General features: G+C 38.7%; 1 protein-coding gene across 6 annotated transcripts in view; it reads left to right on the top strand.

Annotated features, from left to right (window-relative positions):
• LOC100969519 (olfactory receptor 1Q1) overlaps window positions 1–17,930 on the top strand; it is a 202,155-nt gene that overhangs the window by 14,598 nt on the left and 169,627 nt on the right. For 5 of the 6 annotated variants that reach the window (XR_010109092.1, XR_010109095.1, XR_010109093.1 and 2 more), the window contains exons 3-4: window positions 7,793–7,947; window positions 9,223–9,344. The gene's annotated coding sequence lies outside the window, so the exon portion shown is untranslated. Of the gene's footprint in view, window positions 1–7,792; window positions 7,948–9,222; window positions 9,345–9,503; window positions 10,548–17,930 lie in introns of those variants that run through there. The other variant, XR_010109094.1, reaches the window with a different exon arrangement.

Genomic DNA, 17,930 nt, shown 5'->3' with positions numbered 1-17,930 from the left:
GAGTCTTGCTCTGTCACCAGGCTGGAGTGCAGTGGCGCAATCCCGGCTCACTGCAACCTCTGCCTCCCGGGTTCAAGCGACTCTCCTGCCTCAGCCTCCCGAGTAGCTGGGATTACAGGCATGCGCCACTACGCCCAGCTAATTTTTGTACTTTTTAATAGAGACGGGGTTTCACCATGTTGGCCAGGATGGTCTTGATCTCTTGACCTTGTGATCTGCCCGCCTCGGCCTCCCAAAATGCTGGGATTACAGGCGTGAGCCACTGCGCCTGGCCCCATCCACCCTCTAAAAGGCCCTAGTGTGAGTTATTCCCCTCTATGTGTCCATATGTTCTCATCATTTAGCTCCCACTTACAAGTGAGAACATGCAGTATTTGGTTTTCTTTTCCTATGTTAGTTTGCTAAGCATAATGGACTTTGGCTTCATCCATGTCCCTGCAAAGGACATGATCTCATTCGTTTTTCATGGCAAAGTGCATTTCTTTTTTTTTTTATTATTATACTTTAAGTTTTAGGGTACATGTGCACATTGTGCAGGTTAGTTACATATGTATACATGTGCCATGCTGGTGCGCTGCACCCACTAACTCGTCATCTAGCATTAGGTATATCTCCCGATGTTATCCCTCCCCCCTCCCCCAACCCCACAACAGTCCCCAGAGTGTGATATTCCCCTTCCTGTGTCCATGTGATCTCATTGTTCAATTCCCACCTATGAGTGAGAATATGCGTTGTTTGGTTTTTTGTTCTTGCGATAGTTTACTGAGAATGATGATTTCCAATTTCATCCATGTCCCTACAAAGGAAATGAACTCATCATTTTTTATGGCTGCATAGTATTCCATGGTGTATATGTGCCACATTTTCTTAATCCAGTCTATCATTGTTGGAGATTTGGGTTGGTTCCAAGTCTTTGCTATTGTGAATAATGCCACAATAAACATACGTGTGCATGTGTCTTTATAGCAAAAGAAACTACCATCAGAGTGAACAGGCAACCTACAAAATGGGAGAAAATTTTTGCAACCTACTCATCTGACAAAGGGCTAATATCCAGAATCTACAATGAACTCAAACAAATTTACAAGAAAAAAACAAACAACCCCATCAAAAAGTGGGCGAAGGACATGAACAGACACTTCTCAAAAGAAGACATTTATGCAGCCGAAAAACACATGAAAAAATGCTTATCATCACTGGCCATCAGAGAAATGCAAATCAAAACCACAATGAGATACCATCTCACAACAGTTAGAATGGCAATCATTAAAAAGTCAGGAAACAACAGGTGCTGGAGAGGATGTGGAGAAATAGGAACACTTTTACACTGTTGGTGGGACTGTAAACTAGTTCAACCATTGTGGAAGTCAGTGTGGCGATTCCTCAGGGATCTAGAACTGGAAATACCATTTTACCCAGCCATTCCATTACTGGGTATATACCCAAAGGACTATAAATCATGCTGCTATAAAGTGCATTTCTTAATCAAGATCCCCAAAGCACACAGGATAAATGAATCTTCCGTTAAGTTTGATAACATTAAAATGAAGTTTCATTACGACAGCAATCACCAACACCACAAAGCCACAGATGGGAGAATATATACTGCCACAAATCAACAAAACACTAGTATTCCGGACACATAGAGAACTCCTATAAATCAATAAAGAAAAGACAAAAGCTCAATAAGGAAAAGACAAGCTCAATTAAAATATGGCAAAAAATACAAACTAGAAACTCACAGAAAATGAAGTCCGAATGGCCAATAAACATATTAAGCATGTGAGGGGTCCACTTTGAAAGTGATAAAGTAAATAAAAGTTAAAACAATGGTAAGATAGCACTGATGAAATTTTAAAAATATACATGAAGACACCATGAATTGGCAAGTATACGAAGAAAAGGAACTCTCATACATTGCTATAAGATAGTTAAATTGGGAAGGATAGTCTCTTCAATAAATGGTGATGGAAAAACTGGATTTGCACATGCAGAACAATGAAGCTAGACCCCTATCCTTTATCATATATAAAAATAAACTGTAAGAGGATTAAGGACTTAAATATAAGATCCAAAACAGTAAAACTATTAGAAGAAAACATAGGGGAAATGCTTCATGACATTAATTTAGACAAGGATTTTTTTGACAAGACCCCAAAAGCACAGGTAACAAAAGCAAAAATAGACAAATAAGATTATATCAAACTAAAAAGCTTCTGCACAGGAAAAGAAACAACCAACTGAGTGAAAAGACAACCTACAGAATGAAAGAAAATATTTTCGAACTGTGTGTCTGACAAGGGGTTAATATCCAGAATATATAAGGAACTGAAACAACCCAATAGCAAAAACAAACAAACAAAAACAATAAATTTTAAAATGTGCAAAAGACCTGAATACATATTTCTCAAAAGAAGACGTACAAATGGCCAATAGGTATATGGAAAACCACTCATATAACTAATTATTAAGGAAATGCAAATTAAAACCTCCATGAGCTGTGACCTCACCCCAAATAGAATGGTTATTATCAAAAAGACAAAAAAATACCAAATACTGGCCTGGATGTGGAAAAAGGGGAAGACTTATACATGGTTGGTGGGAATATAAATTATATAGTCATTTTGTAAAACACTATGGAGATTTCTCAAAAAATTAAATAGAACTACCATATGATCCAGCAATCTCACTACTGAGTATATATTCAAAGGAAATACAGTCAGTAACTTGGAGAGATATCTGCATGTTTATTGCAGCACTATTCACAATAGCCAAGATGTAGAATCAACATAAATGTCCATCAGTGGATAAATGGATAAAGAAAATGTATATATACACAATAGAATACTATTAAGCCATAAAAAGGAATATAATCCTGTCAGTGTGGCAACATGGATGAACCTGGAGGACATTACGTTAAGTGAAATAAGTTCTGGCACAGAAAAACAACTACTGCATGATCTCACTCATATGTGGAATCTAAATAAGTTGATCTCAAAAAAGCAGAGAGTAGAATAGTGGTTACCAGAGCCTGGGAGGGTGAGCAGGATGAGAGATGGGAAGAAATTGGTCAACAGCTACAAAGTTACAGTTAGATAAGAGAAATAAGTTGTCATGCTCTATTGTACAGTAGGGTAAATATTGTTAACAACATTGTATATTTCAAAAGAGCTAGAAGAGAGGATTTTGAATGTTTTCTTCACTAAGAAATGATAAATGAATGAGGTGATGGATATACAACTTATTATACAATGTATACATGTATGAAAACATCACACTGTACCCCATAAGTATATACAATTATTGTGTCAATTAAGCATAAATAAAAAGGTTCATCGATTTAAATCGTTCATCTATTTGAACAGTTTAAATTGGCTTATCTGTTAAATATTTCTCATAAAATTGAAGATTTACTTCTCTTGATGTGTTTCTCCATAGATGCTGTAAAAAATTGCTCACAATTCTCCAGAAGGAAAAAGGCCACATTATTATTTAGAGCTTTGTAATAGTGAAGAACTGAAACAATTAATTGTTCAACAGCCAATAACTAGATAAACAGAAGTTAATTTATTTATGTAATTCTATCCTGCAATAAAAAAGGAATAAACTGTATGCCATATGTGTCTACATAGATAGATATTTAAAAATTAATTTAGGGTTAACATGCAAACTATGCTCATGTGTAATATATCAATTAAAACGTGGAACAACACTATATATTATTTATGGGCACATATATGCAGTAAAAGCACAAAAACAAGTATAAAAAGTATTAAAAAAGGTATTAAAAATTTCTTTGTAGTGGTTAACCCTAGAAAAGGAGAAAGCAAAGGGGAACATGTGGGATACACCTTTGGCTGTGCTGATAACATTCTGTGTTGTTTGTTTTAAAGGTCAGAAACAAATGTGACAACATGTCGATGTTTGTTAAATCTGAATGATAAGTACATTAGGTCATATGTTTTACTTCTCTTTATTTTTGAACTAAGTAATTAAGATATTTCTCTAAATAAAAAATAAATGCTTCTAAGGTCACATTCTCTAAAAAATGTTAGTAGTTGAAAAGGGTGAGGTAGAGTGTAGAGAATTAGGTTTGTTCATTGGCAGAAAGGTCAGACAGGAAAAATTTGTCTCAGGTAAACCCAATTTATAATAAGAGTTATTAGTTTGGTGAATGCACTGTATATATCAGTAATACATATATCTTAAAAAGCATGGCTTCATGAAGTAATCAATATTAGGAGCCCATTGTGCCTTCCTCTGTTTTTCTCCATCAATTTCCAAGGTTCTCTTATTTCTATGTTTTCCCACCAGCAGTTACAATAATTTTTACTATTTTTGGGGGTTTTTTGTTTGTTTTTTTGAGACAAAGTCTCGCTCTGTCGCCAGGCTGGAGTGCGGTGGTGTGTTCTCGGCTCACTGCAACCTCCAACTCCTGGGTTCAAGAGATTCTCCTGCCTCAGCCTCCCAGGTAGCTGGGACAATAGGCACACACGACCACGCCGAGCTAATTTTTGTATTTTTAGTAGAGACGGAGTTTCACCGTGTTGGCCAGGATGGTCTCGATCTCTTGACCTTGTGACCTGCCTGCCTCGGCCTCCCAAAGTGCTGGGATTGCAGGTGTGAGCCACTGCGCCTGGCGAATAATTTTTACTATTAAATTTAATGGAACTACTTTGGCCAGTCTACACAGCCAATGGGCAGATTATCCTATTGGCCTATGGTAAAGAACAAATCTCCTCCTCTTAGGCCAGGTAGTCAAATCTAAAGAGGTTCTTAACATAAAGACACTATTATGAAGCACAGAATCCATGCTCTGAAAATTCTCTCCCATTTAAAGAAGGGGCAAAAATTTCTGCTGTTCATTCCTGCTTAGTCATGAGCTATCCAACAAGAGAAAAAGAAAAAAAACGTAGGACAAGAAGACAGAGTGTAGGACCAGGTGCGTTGGCTCACACCTGTAATCCTAACACTTTGGGAGGCTGAGGAGAGTGGATTGCTTGAGCTCAGTAGTTTGAGACCAGCCTGGGCAACATGGTGGGACCCTGTGTCTACCAAAAATACAAAAAATTAGCCAGGAATGGTGGTATGCGCCTGTGGTCCCAGCTACTCAGGAGGCTGAGGTGGGAGGGTCGCTTGAGCTCGGGAGGTCGAGGCTGCTGTGAGTTGAGATTCTGCCACTGCACTCCAGCCTGGGTGACAGAGCGAGACCATGTTTCAAAAACACAAAAAACAGTGTGCAGAAGCCCCACCATCACTTTCTCAACTGGATTCAAAAGGCAACCATGTCCTACCAGTCCTGGTTCCTCTTCCCCACCGAGTGACAGGAAGAGTGTAAACATGAGCCAACTTAATCTAGTAGGTGAAAATTCATGCCAAATGGTAACTTTCAGTAACTACAGCAAAGTAGCCAACTGGCTCCATGTAATATTGAATTAGAATTTCAGCAGAATTAGAATATTTATGAATGCTTTACTGTTAATCCCAGAAACATGTGAAAGCTAGTTTGTTACTTAGTCTTAGAGGCTAAAGGCTTTCCGCACAGACTCCAGCACTTTGGACCCAAACTTGACCCCCACATCTTCATAGATTGTAGAAAATGAGTGATAGAACCATGTCTCTAAGTTTCTCACCATTCTTCAGATTATCTGGGTTAGTTTTGTTTTCCAAGTGAACATGCAGTGTGATGTGATTTTCAGAACAACATTGAGCCTTCCCTATCCCTACCCAAGACATCACCCTCAATAGCTTGCTGATATCTGAAATTCTTTTAGCAAGAGAAAAAGGGCTTTAAGTTTCCAACTAGAGATTAGGTTTCAAGTTAAGTTTTCCTGGGAGAGAGAGCCCTATGGCCAACACTCTCACTCAGATAGAATGGCTGAGAGCAATTTATTTGGGGATCCAGGTTTGGATGGCAGAACAAATGCACTGGCTTTCTCAGACAAAGTGAGGAGACAAGGTTGGAGATTACAGGCAGAATGAAAGCAGAGGCTGCAGACACTGAGAACAGATTTACTATCTTTCCAATTTGGCTGCAATGACTGCTGTAAGGCTGGGCTGTAGAAATAGTTGAATTGTTAAGAAATCTGATGTAGTGCTTAATTTGTACCAGGTGATTTTCAAATAATATTCACCTGTTCCCACATAAGCTTTTGTTTGTTTGTTTTGTTTTGTTTTTTTGAGGTGGAGTCTCTGTCACTCAGGCTGGAGTGCAGTGCAGTGGAACCATCTCGACTCACTGCAACCTCTGCCTCCCGGGTTCAAGCAATTCTCCTGTCTCAGCCTCCCGAGTAGCTGGGATTACAGGTGCCCACTAGCATGCCAGGCCAATTTTTGTATTTTTAGTTGAGAGGGGTTTTCACCATGTTGCCAGGCTGGTCTTGAACTCCTGACATCAAGTGATCCACCCACCTTGGCCTCCCAAAGTGCTGGGATTACAGGCATGAACCGCTGTGCCCAGCCAATGTAGGCATTCTGATCCTCACTTTGGAGAGAACACTGGGATTCAGTGATGAAACTTGCCCAGTATTATAGCACTAGTATATTGTGAGCCTGGGAATTGATAGCAGGTCCATCTGGCTTCAAAGACTATATTCTTCCCACTCTATTAAAAGCCCTTATTAAATATATCTTCCAATAGGACAATATTTGCTGCCTGAGAGCACTCAAGAATTTCATGAAGTAAATCGGAGAGTTTAAGGATGAATAAAAATCTATAGTTTCAAGATTTGTGCCATGATGGTGATGTCAATAATACTGATAATAAAAATTAGAATAGCAATCATTCATTAATCACATATTTATTGTGTGAATAATAATATAGGCCAGCTGCTGTGATGCAATTTATATCATATCAGCCTAACAGGATCACAAAATGGCATTATTCTCATCTAACCAATTGGAAAGTAGGGTTTACAGAGTATAAATAATTTGCCTAAAATTCTACATCATGAAAATGATGGGGAGGTCATTCAATCCTGTGTTTGTCTGATTTCAAACTCATGCTGCTAATCATCATGTCGTATTGCCTCCAGCAGAGCATTGATGGAAAAGACATCTGGATATGCACCTGTCATTAAAGAGGTGGAATCTGTAATTTCTTAAAAGCCTTTGCATAGATGTATTGCTTCAGTCTTTAATCAGATGATCAGAAGAGAATAGAGAAACCAGGAAATCAGTTACTGGATTTACGAAGGCAGCTTCCCAGAAAGTAAATTTCTCGGGGTCCCAGGAAAAAAACAAATAAGACCCTGGCCAGTGTTTTTGATTGATACCTAGTTTGCATCAGTAAGGGAAAGGTTAAGGCAACTATGGTACACATTATTGAAAAGAATATGTAGTCAATAAAATGAATTAATTAAAAGCTTATGATATAATTTTTAAAGGACATAATAGGAAATTGCATATAGGTATGTTTATAACTATTTATAAAAATGCAGATTATTATTACTTTTTAAACCTTGAAGAATGTGCTCATAGCTGGGATGTAGGCCAGATATTCAGCAAAACTGTGAGAGAACATTTTCCTAAAGAGGAAAGTACAAACACCAGAGAATAATAATAATGATGTCCACCCTAAATTATTTGATGTAATACAAAAATTATATAAACCACCTGGCACATGTGTACTCATCTGCAAGATTTTGGAGGAGATGATTAACACACACACACACACACACACACACAAACTGCTTAGTGGAGTCTGTAAGCATTGGTCTTACCTAGTTCAGTGATAAATTCAAATATTGTCAGCTCCTTGGTATGAACTAATTATTCATTTTCTCTCCAAAAGTCTTAGAGCTGGAACAGTGAGAAAAGTGATGAGCTCAACCCTGAAGTGGAGAAGAGGCACGTTCTTTGTTTTTCACCAGCCACAAGGCTACAGCAAGAGTATCTCCCTTTACCTGCCTGGATGGGAACCCAGGGGACTGGTGCCGGAAGTCTGTGGTGAGACACAGTTAGGGGCTAATTACTGTATTTCCCTTAATATTCCCAGTTGAGATGTGCCTTTGCCGGACACCAAAGACAGTCAACTCCTATGGGAATATAAATAAGAACTTTTATTACATACAGATTTTTTTTATTTATAAAGAACTTTCACATCTATAAGATTTTTTAAGCATCACAATAGTATTTGATGTAGATAGTATTTTTCCCATTCATTGAGTTTGACAATGTCTCAAAAGTAAATGGTTAAACGAGTATTCAAACATAAACACATTAACTTCAAACCTAAAGCCTGGTTTCATTCTAGGCTTTCTTCCATGTTGCCTCCCTTATATTAGTGAGCTCTATATTTTAAATAATTCTTTGGGGTTTTTTGTTTGTTTGTTTTGTTTTTGTTTTATTTTTGTTTTGAGACAGTTCTGTTGCCCAGGCTGGAGTGCAGTGGCATGATCTCAGCTCACTGCAACCTCTGCCTCCTGGGTTCAAGTGATTCTCATGCCTCAGCCTCCCAAGTAACTGGAATTACAGGTGTGTGCCACCACGTCCAGCTAATTTTTTGTATTTTTAGTAGAAATGGGGTTTTGCCATGTTGCCCAGGGTGGTCTCAAACTCCTGAGCTCAGGTGATCTGCCCGCCTCAGCCTCCCAAAGTGCCTGGATTATAGGCGTGAGCCACCGCTCCTGGCCTATACAGACTTCCTCCTTCCCACATTCAATTTGGAACTAGAAGGAGAGGTGTTACTAGTCCCTGAGGATTAAGAACACTTTTCAAGGACTAGAGATTTATTTTCCTCATGGGAAACACCTGAATACATGCAGGATTTATTTTTGGTTAGTGATGACACATAATAATAGTTGGAACAGACTCAGGGCTCAAAAAGTATTCTTTGACCATAAAAATGAGTGTGAGAATCTTCAGAAACCTGCTACATTCAGGTTGGCAAAAATATAAAAGAGATGGAGAATTAAGTGGAGGAGATTGCTTTTTTCATTATTTCTTTGAATAATTTGTGCATTCATTTACTCATTCAGAAGAATATTGTATAAATATGATGTGGCAAGAATTTTGTGAGGCACTGTAAGTAAAGAAAACACAAGTTTCTTTTTTTAAAATTTATTATTATACTCTTAAGTTCTGGGGTACATGTGCAGAATGTGCAGGTTTGTTATATAGGTATACACATGTCATGGTGGTTTGCTGCACCCATTACCCATCATCTACATTAGGTATTTCTCTTAATGCTATCCCTCCCCTAACCCCCCCACCCATTGACAGGCCCTGGTGTGTGATGTTCCCGTCTCTGTGTCCATGGGAAAACACAATTTTCTATCCCCAAAGAGTTCCCAATCCATTGAATGAGATCAACAAAACCGTCCACATCAGACACTGTAATGAAGGTAAGAGCCGAGTGCTGTGGGAACACAAAGGGGGCATCAAACCCAAATTAAAGGCATCAAGCAAGTGTTCTGTGTGGGAAACTTATGAGGGGAGAAGAAAAGACACACACACCATTCCTTTATTCCATATATAAATATATATATATTTACACTCGCCAGACTACGGAGGATTCACCACCAGACTGGAAAGCAACAGCCTGGGTTCCAGAGTCAGATACAAAACTCACCAGACTGTGGAGGATTCACCACCAGACTGGGAAGAAACAGCCTGGGCTCCAGAGTTGGCCACTTGTCCGTGCACAGCCAAGGAGAGGTTTCATGAAGCTTCGGTGTGGTCTGGGACCCTAGCTCTTTTTGTAAGAAGTTGTTTTGCATGAGGCCCAGTGATGAGGGCCCTTTGCGACTGGGCTCAAGGAACACAAAAAGATCAACTTGTTTTTGCAATTATCTATTGTTTTTCAATAACCAATGTATAGGAATAGATTGAAATAGAGATTTCTCCGAAACAGTGCTGGATGACTGCCTCAAGGGGCTCACACAACCTGTTCCCGGACTTGGTGACCATTGTTTGTGTCCACGTTCAATTGAGTTCAAATTTAATATTTAACTTTTTCTTCACATTGGGCCTCAATTTGATACTCAATTGTAGGAAAATACCCTTACAGATACATGGGGAAGGCACAGTTGATAGATTACAGATACATGGTAAGCACAGGAGAATTAAAAACACAATTAATAAAAACCACACCTACGATAGCTTTGCAAGGAGAGTAATATTGTGAGAATTGTCAGGGATAGACACATAACATTTAGTATGCAGTAAGGCACAAACCCCTCCTTGGGCTGTGGTAAGCATATCTAATGCCTCTCGATTTTGCAACACAACAGTGCACGGCTGAGCAAATTCATCTGATAACAACATAAGTCCAGTGCTACTATCATTAAGAGCTTTTTCTACATGTAAGCTTAATATTTTAATTTGTTGCTGAAGCAGGATTGTACTGGTGGCAGCGGAGATTACTGTGATAGGGTACCATCATCAGGGAGTCTGGCGCATTCATAACCAGCGATGTTTGTAAGCATCTAGATTACTGGGGAGGGAATATTATCCCAGCTGGTGAATGGAATTAATGGCCATCCCCAAATGCATCTCCCCATCCAATGTGGGGTGGTGAGTGTAAATATATATATATATATATATATATATATATATATATATATATATATATATATATATATCTTTTCCTTTATCCCCTTCCCATTGCAACTTGCTTATTATATCAATTTGCTTATTATATCATTGGCTTGTTATATCTGCATTGCCATTTACGTGGGATAAAGCTTGTTTACCCTTAAAGGTATTGTGTGTGTGTCTTTTCTTCTCCCCTCATGCGTTTCCCACACAGAACAGCAAGGTAGGCTTGTAGAAAGTTACAAGTAAGCAGAAACTCAAGAAAATCAAAACAAGTAGAAGGTGATGTCAACAACATAGAGGCAGAGCAAGTGAAAGGGAGAGAAACAGAAGAATAGGAAAAGACCTAGAGAAGAGAAAGGATGGCAAATTTAGGAAACAATTATCAGAAAAATTAGAATGGCTGAAATGTACACTTGAACAGGGGAAGAGGTTCAGGATGAGTCCAGAGAAACTAGAAGGAATAAATCATGTAGGACCTTAGAAGCCATATTGAAGAATTTGCATATTACTCAAAAGGAAAGAAAGAGCCATAGAAGGACTTGATCAGCAGATTGACAATCGTACTAAACACAGTTGGTATAGCTCAGGAGTGGATAATGAGCATGTGTTTGCAGTGGGCGGAGGACATGTTGGCAGAGCAGGCATGGGGTAGTGGAATGCAAGACCAGAAGCAAAGAGACTCATTAGGAGAAGATGACAGCCATTTAGGTAAGAGATTATGAAAGTCTGTATAAGAGAGTGACCATGATGTTAGAGAGAACTATATTGATTTAAGTCTCCGTAGTCAGAATCTAATGGATATAGTAATTTTGATGTGAGTTGATTTTGATAAGAATGTAGAAAATAAGGAGAACAAAGGAGTTGAAAACCTCTCTAAATTTATGGCTTGGACAGCTGAGTGTATGGTTGTGCTATTCACTGAAGGCAATATAGAAGGAGAAAAAGATTTGAGAAGTTGTATTGCATAGAGTATGAGGTACCTATAGGTCATCCATGAGACAAATTTAGTAGGCAGGTGGTTATATTTTGGATAGAGATAGAAATTCATGGACTGTCAACATAGAGGAGGATGAGATTGCCTTAAAACAAATGAGGTTAGTAAAAGCTGAGGAAAAAGAAGAAGGAGGGGAGAGAAAGGGAGGAGAGGAGAGGAAAGGAGAAGGGAGAAAAGCAAGGAAAGGGAAGGGAATAGTTGCTGAGGACAGACCACAGGGAACATTGACAATTAAGATAGTAGCAGAGAAATAAAGCCCCCAAAAAACATCAAATAACAACCAGAGATGGAGAAGGAGAATATAAAAATGTAGAGCCAAGGTTAAGTGCTGAAACCATTCATTGGATTTAGTAATAATGAGGATTTCGGTGACATGACTAGGAGCAATGCGAATAAAAGGTGGGAATGGAATCTAGATTACAGTGGATTGAATAATAAACAGGATGTGCACATGGTGGATGGTTAGATTGATTCAACATTGAAGCTTTGGTGGAAGAGTGGGAAGGAAGGACCTTGTGGTAAAGACAGGCAAATTGGTAAGAGAGCTATAAACCATGCAGCTCATCCTGAAGAGGTAAGAGTGAAAGCGAAACAAATTTTGGGGAAAAATGAACAGGATCAGAGACTGGATAGATTTATGAGGCCAAATATCCTATATAATGGGTAGGATAAAAAAGAGAGAAAAAAGAATTGAATGTTTAGATTTAACATTTTTTCTTTTTTGACTTTTAGATTCAGGGGGTACATGTGCAAATTTGTTACCTGGGCATATTGTATAATGCTGAGGTTTGGGGTATGAATGATCCCATCACCCAGGTACTGAGCATAGTACCTAACAGTTTTTCAACTGTTGCCTCCTCCCTCCTTCCCTTCTCTAATAGTTCCCAGTGTCCATTATTGCCACATAAGTCCTTGACTACCCAATGTTTAGCTCTCACTTATAAGTTGAGAACATGTGGTATTTGGTTTTCTTTTCCTGAGTTAGTTCACTTAGGATAATGACCTCCAGCTGCATTCACGTTCCTGCAAAGGACATGATTTCATTCTTTTTATGGCTTCATAGTATTCCACGGTATATATGTACCACATTTTTTTATTTAGTCCACCATTGATGAATACCTGGGTTGGTTCCATGTCTTTGCTACGTGAATAGTACTGTGATGAATATGCAAGTATATTTGTCTTTTTGGTAGAACAACTTGTTTTCCTTTGGATATATACCCAGTAATAGGATTTCTGGGTCAAATGGTAGTTCTGTTTTGAGTTCCTTGAGAAATCTACAAAGTGCTTTCCACAGTGGCTGAACTAATTTACATTTCCACTAACAGTGTATAAACATTCCGTTTTCTCTGCAGCCTCACCGACATTTATTGTTTTTGACTTTGTTCCTCTTTAATGATTTTTCTATTTCTTTCTCTTGTCTGATTGCTCTGGCTAGGACTTCTAGTACTATATTGAATAGAAGTGATGAAAGTGGGCATCCTTGTTTTGTTCCAGTTCTCAGGGGGAATGCTTTCAACTTTTCCCCCTTCAGTATAATGTTGGCTGTGGGCTTGTTGTAGATGGCTTTTATTACCTTAAAGTATGTCTCTTGTACACCAATTTTGCTGAAGGTTTTAATCATAAAAGGATGCTGGATTTTGTCAAATGCTTTTCCTGTGTCTATTGAGATGATCATGTGAGTTTTGTTTTAAATCTGTCTAAGTGGTGTATTACATTTATTGACTTATGTATGTTAAATCATCCCTGCATCCTGGTATGAAACCCACTTGATCATGGTGGATTATCCTTTTGATATGCTGTTGGTTTTGGTTCACTGGTATTTTGTTGAGGATTTTTGCATCTATGTTCATCAGGGATATTGGCCTGTAGTTTTCTTTTTTTGTTATCTTTCCCTGGTTTTGGTATTAGGGTGATACTGGCTTCACAGAATGTGTTAGGAAGGATTCCCTCTTTCTCTATTTTTTGGAATAATGTCAATAGGATTGGCACCAATTCTTCTTTGAATGTCTGATAGAGTTCAGCTGTGAATCCATTTGGTTTTGGACTTTTCTTTGTTGGCATTTTAAAAAATTACCATTTCAATCTTGCTACTTGTTATTGGTCTATTCAGAGACTCTATATCTTCCTGGTTTAACCTAGGAGGGTTGTATATTTCCAGGAATTTGTTCATCTCCTAGGTTTTCTAGTAAATGAGCATAATGGTGTTCATAGTATCCTTGAATGATCTTTTGTATTGCTGTGGTATCGGTGGTAATAGCTCCCATTTCATTTCTAATTGAGCTTATTTGGATCTTCTCTCTTCTTTTCTTGGTTAATCTCACTAATGGTCTATTAATTTTATTTATCTTTTCAAATAACCAGCATTTTGTCTTATTTATCTTTTGTATTGTTTTTTGTTTGTTTCATTTAGTTCTGCTTTGATTTTCGTTATTTCTTTTCTTCTGCTGGATGTGGGTTTGGATTGTTCTTGCTTCTCCAGTTCCATGAGGTGTGATCTTAGATTGTCTATTTGTGCTCTTTCAGAGTTTTTGATGTAGGCATTTAATGCTGTGAACTCTCCTCTTAGCACTGCTTTTGCTGTATCCCAGAGATTTTGATAGATCACGTCACTATTATTCAGTTCAAAGAATTTTTAAAATTTCATTGTTGACACAACAATCATTCAGGAACAGGTTATTTAATTTCCATGTATTTGCATGATTTTGAGGTTTCCTTTTGGAGTTGATTTCCAATTTTATTCCACTGTGGTCTGAGAGAGTACTTGCTATAATTTCGATTTTCTTAAATTTACTGAGACTTGTTTTGTGGCCTATCGTATGGTCTATTGGGAGAATGCTCCATGTGCTGATGAATAGAGTGTATATCCTGAAGTTGTTGGGTAGAATGTTCTATAAATATCTGTTAAGTCCATTTGTTTTGTGGTATAGTTTAAGTCTGTGGTTTCTTTGTTGACTTTCTGTCTTGATAACCTGTCTAGTGCTATCAGTGGAGTGTTAAAGTGCCCCACTATTGTTGTGTTGCCATCTATGTCATTCCTTAAGTCTAGTAGTAATTGTTTTATAAACTTGGGAGCTCCAGTGTTAGGTGCATATACATTTAAAATTGTGATATTTTCTTGTTGGACTAGTCCCTTTATCATTATATAATGTCCCTCTTTGTCTTTTTTAACTGCTGTTTCTTTAAAGTTTGTTTGGTCTGATATAATAAAAGCTATTCTTGCTTGTTTTTGGTGTCCATTTGCATGGAATATCTTTTCCACCCCTTTACCTTAAGTGTATGTGAGTCTTTATGTGCAAGGCGAGTCTCCTGAAGAGAGCAGAAACTTGGTTGGTGAGTTCTTATCCACTCTGCCATTCTGCATCTTTTAAGTAGAGCATTTAGGCCATTTACATTCAATGTTAATATTGAGATATGAGGCAGTATTCTATTCATCATGCTATTTGTTGCTGAATACTTTGTTTTATTTTCATGGTGTTATTGTTACATAGGTCCTGTGAGATTTATCCTTTAAGGAGATTCTATTTTGGTGTATTTTAAGGATTTGTTCCAAGATTTAGAGCTCCTTTTAACAGATCTTGTAGTACTGACTTGGTAGTGGTGAATTCACTCAGCATTTGTTTGCTTGGAAAAGATTGTATCTTTCTTTCATTTATGAAGCCTAGTTTTGCTGGATACAAAATTCTTGGCTGATAATTGTTTTGTTTAAGGAGGCTAAAAATAGGACCCTAATCCCTTCTAGTTTGTAGGGTTTCTGTTGAGAAATCTGCTGTTAATCTGATAGGTTTTCCTTTATAGGTTACCTGATGCTGTTGCCTCACAGCTCTTAAGATTTTTTCCTTCATGTTGACTTTATATAACCTGAAGACTTTGTGCCTAGGTGATGATCTTTTTACAATCAGTTTCCCAGGTATTCTTTGAACTTCTTATATTTGGATGTCTAGATCTCTACCAAGGCTGGGGAAGTTTTCCTTGATTATTCCTTCAAATATGTTTTCCAAAATTTTAGATTTCTCTTCTTCCTTGGGAACACCAATTATTCTTAGGTTTGGACATTTAACGTAGTCCCAAACTTCTTAGAGGCTTTGTTCATTTTTTAAAAATTATTTTTTCCTTGTCTTAGACAGATTGAGTTAATTCAAAAGCCTTGTCTTTGAGCCCTGAAGTTCTTTCTTCTGCTTGTTTGATTCTATTGTTGAGACTTTCCAGTGTATTTTGCATTTCTCTATGTGCGTCCTTGATTTCCAGAAGTTTTTTTTAAATGTATGCCATCTATTTCACTGAAGAATTTTCTTTTCGTATCCTTTATCATGTTTTTGATTCCTTTAAGTTGCACTTCACCTTTCTCTGATGCCTCCTTGATTAGCTGAATAATCGAACTCCTGAATTCTTTTTCTGGCAATTCAGAGATTTCATCTTGGTTTGGATCCATTGCTGGTGAGCTGGTATGATCTTTTGGGGTGTTAAAGAACCTTGTTTTGTTGTATTACCAGCATTTTTTTCTGGTTCCTTCTCACTTGGGTAGACTATGTCAGAAGGAAGATCTGGGATTCAAGGGCTGCTGTTCAGATTCCTTTGTCCTACCGGGTGCTCCCTTGATGTGGTGCTCTCCCCCTTCCCCTAGGAATGGGGCTTCCTGAAGCCAAACTGTAGTGACTGTTTTTCCTCTTCTAGGTTTAGCCATGCAGTGGAGCTACCAGGCCCTGGGATGGTACTGGGGAGTATCTACAAAGAGTACTGTAATGTGATCTGTCTTCAAGTCTTGCAGCGTGAGTACCAGCACCTGCTCTCGTGGAGGAAGTAGCAGGGAATGAAGTTGACTGTGTGAGGGTCCTTGGTTGTGTTTTTATTTAGTGTGTTGGTTTTGTGTTGGTTGAACTCCAGCAAGTGGGTGGTGCTTTCAAGAGCACATCAGCTGCCAACCTATGGGGAGGATGCAAACTTGCCCTAGGGACACCTAGTTAAGTATTCAGGTTTCTCAGGTGGGCAGGGCCATAGAGCTACCAAGAGATTATGACCTTTGTCTTCAGCTACAGGGTGGGTAGAGAAAGACCACCAGGTGGGGGCAGGATAGAAGTGTCTGAGCTTAGACTCTCCTTGGGTGGGGCTTGCCGCGGCTTCTGTGGGAGTCGGCAGGTGGTTCCTAGGCCAATGGAGTTATATTCCCAGGGGAATTATGGCTGCTTCTGCTATGTCATACAGGTATGAATCCCAAATATCTGAGACAGTCTCAGTTAATTTAGAACATTTATTTTGCTAAGGTTGAGGACATGTGCCTGAGACACAGCCTCAGGTGGTTCTGATGACACGTGCCCAAGGTGGTCAGAGCACAGTTTGGTTTTATACATTTTAGGGAGACATGAGACATCAATTAACATATGTAAGATGAACATTGGTTTGGTCTGGAAAGGTGGGACAACTCAAAGCAGGGAGGGGGCTTCCAGGTCATAGTAGATAAGAGACAAATGGTTGCATTTTTTGAGTTTCTTATTAGCCTCTCCAAAGGAGGCAATCAGGCATGCATTTATCTCAGTGAGCAGAGGGGTGACTTTGAAAAAAATGGTAGGCAGGTTTGCCTTAAGCAGTTTCCAGCTTGACTTTTCCCTTTAGCTTGGTGATTTTCGGGCCACAAGATTTATTTTCCTTTCACACACGTCACCAGAGAAGTGAGGGAAAGCCGGCAGGTGAGAAAGACTCACCCTGCTCCCACGCAACATGCGTCCTAAAGGCCAGTCTTACTCACACCGTGTCTCCTTCCCCTCTCTACACCCCGACAGCACTGAGTCTATTTCCAAGCAGCAGGTGACCAGGGCTAAGAACTTTCCCAGACCACAAGCCTTCCTGTTGAGAAAGCAAGCAGACACAGTTTTTCGGCATCTCAGGGAGCCTGCAGCAGTGATCCAGTTCCTTCAAAGGGTCTGTGGATTCTCTTGACTTTCCTGGTATGTTCTTGTAGATAGTTCTTGGAACAAAATTTCAGGATGTGAGTCCCCACGTGCTTCTCTGTCCATCAGAGTGGGAGCTGCAAGTTAGTCCTGCCTCCTATCTACCATATTCCTCCTGATATTGGCCTATTCAGTGTTTCAATTTCTTCCTGATTCAATCTTGGGAGACTGCATAGTTTCAGGAATTTATCTATTTCCTCTAGATTTTCTAGTTTGCGTGTGTAGAGGTATTCATAATAGTCCCTGAGGATCTTTTGTATTTATGTGGGATTAGTTGTAATGTCACCTTTGTCATTTTTTATTATGCTTATTTGGATCTTCTCTTTTTTTTGTTAATCTAGCTAGTGGTCTATTGGTATTTTTTATTCTTTCAAAGAACCAACTTTTGGTTTCATTTATTATTTGTATGCATTTTTGGGTCTCAGTTTCATTCAGTTTTGCTCTGATTTTGC

Source organism: Pan paniscus, chromosome 11, assembly GCF_029289425.2.
Source record: "Pan paniscus chromosome 11, NHGRI_mPanPan1-v2.0_pri, whole genome shotgun sequence".
NCBI classification, from domain to species: domain Eukaryota; kingdom Metazoa; phylum Chordata; class Mammalia; order Primates; family Hominidae; genus Pan; species Pan paniscus.
Note: the sequence above shows the minus strand (reverse complement) of the source record. Positions and strands in the feature narration are given on the sequence as shown.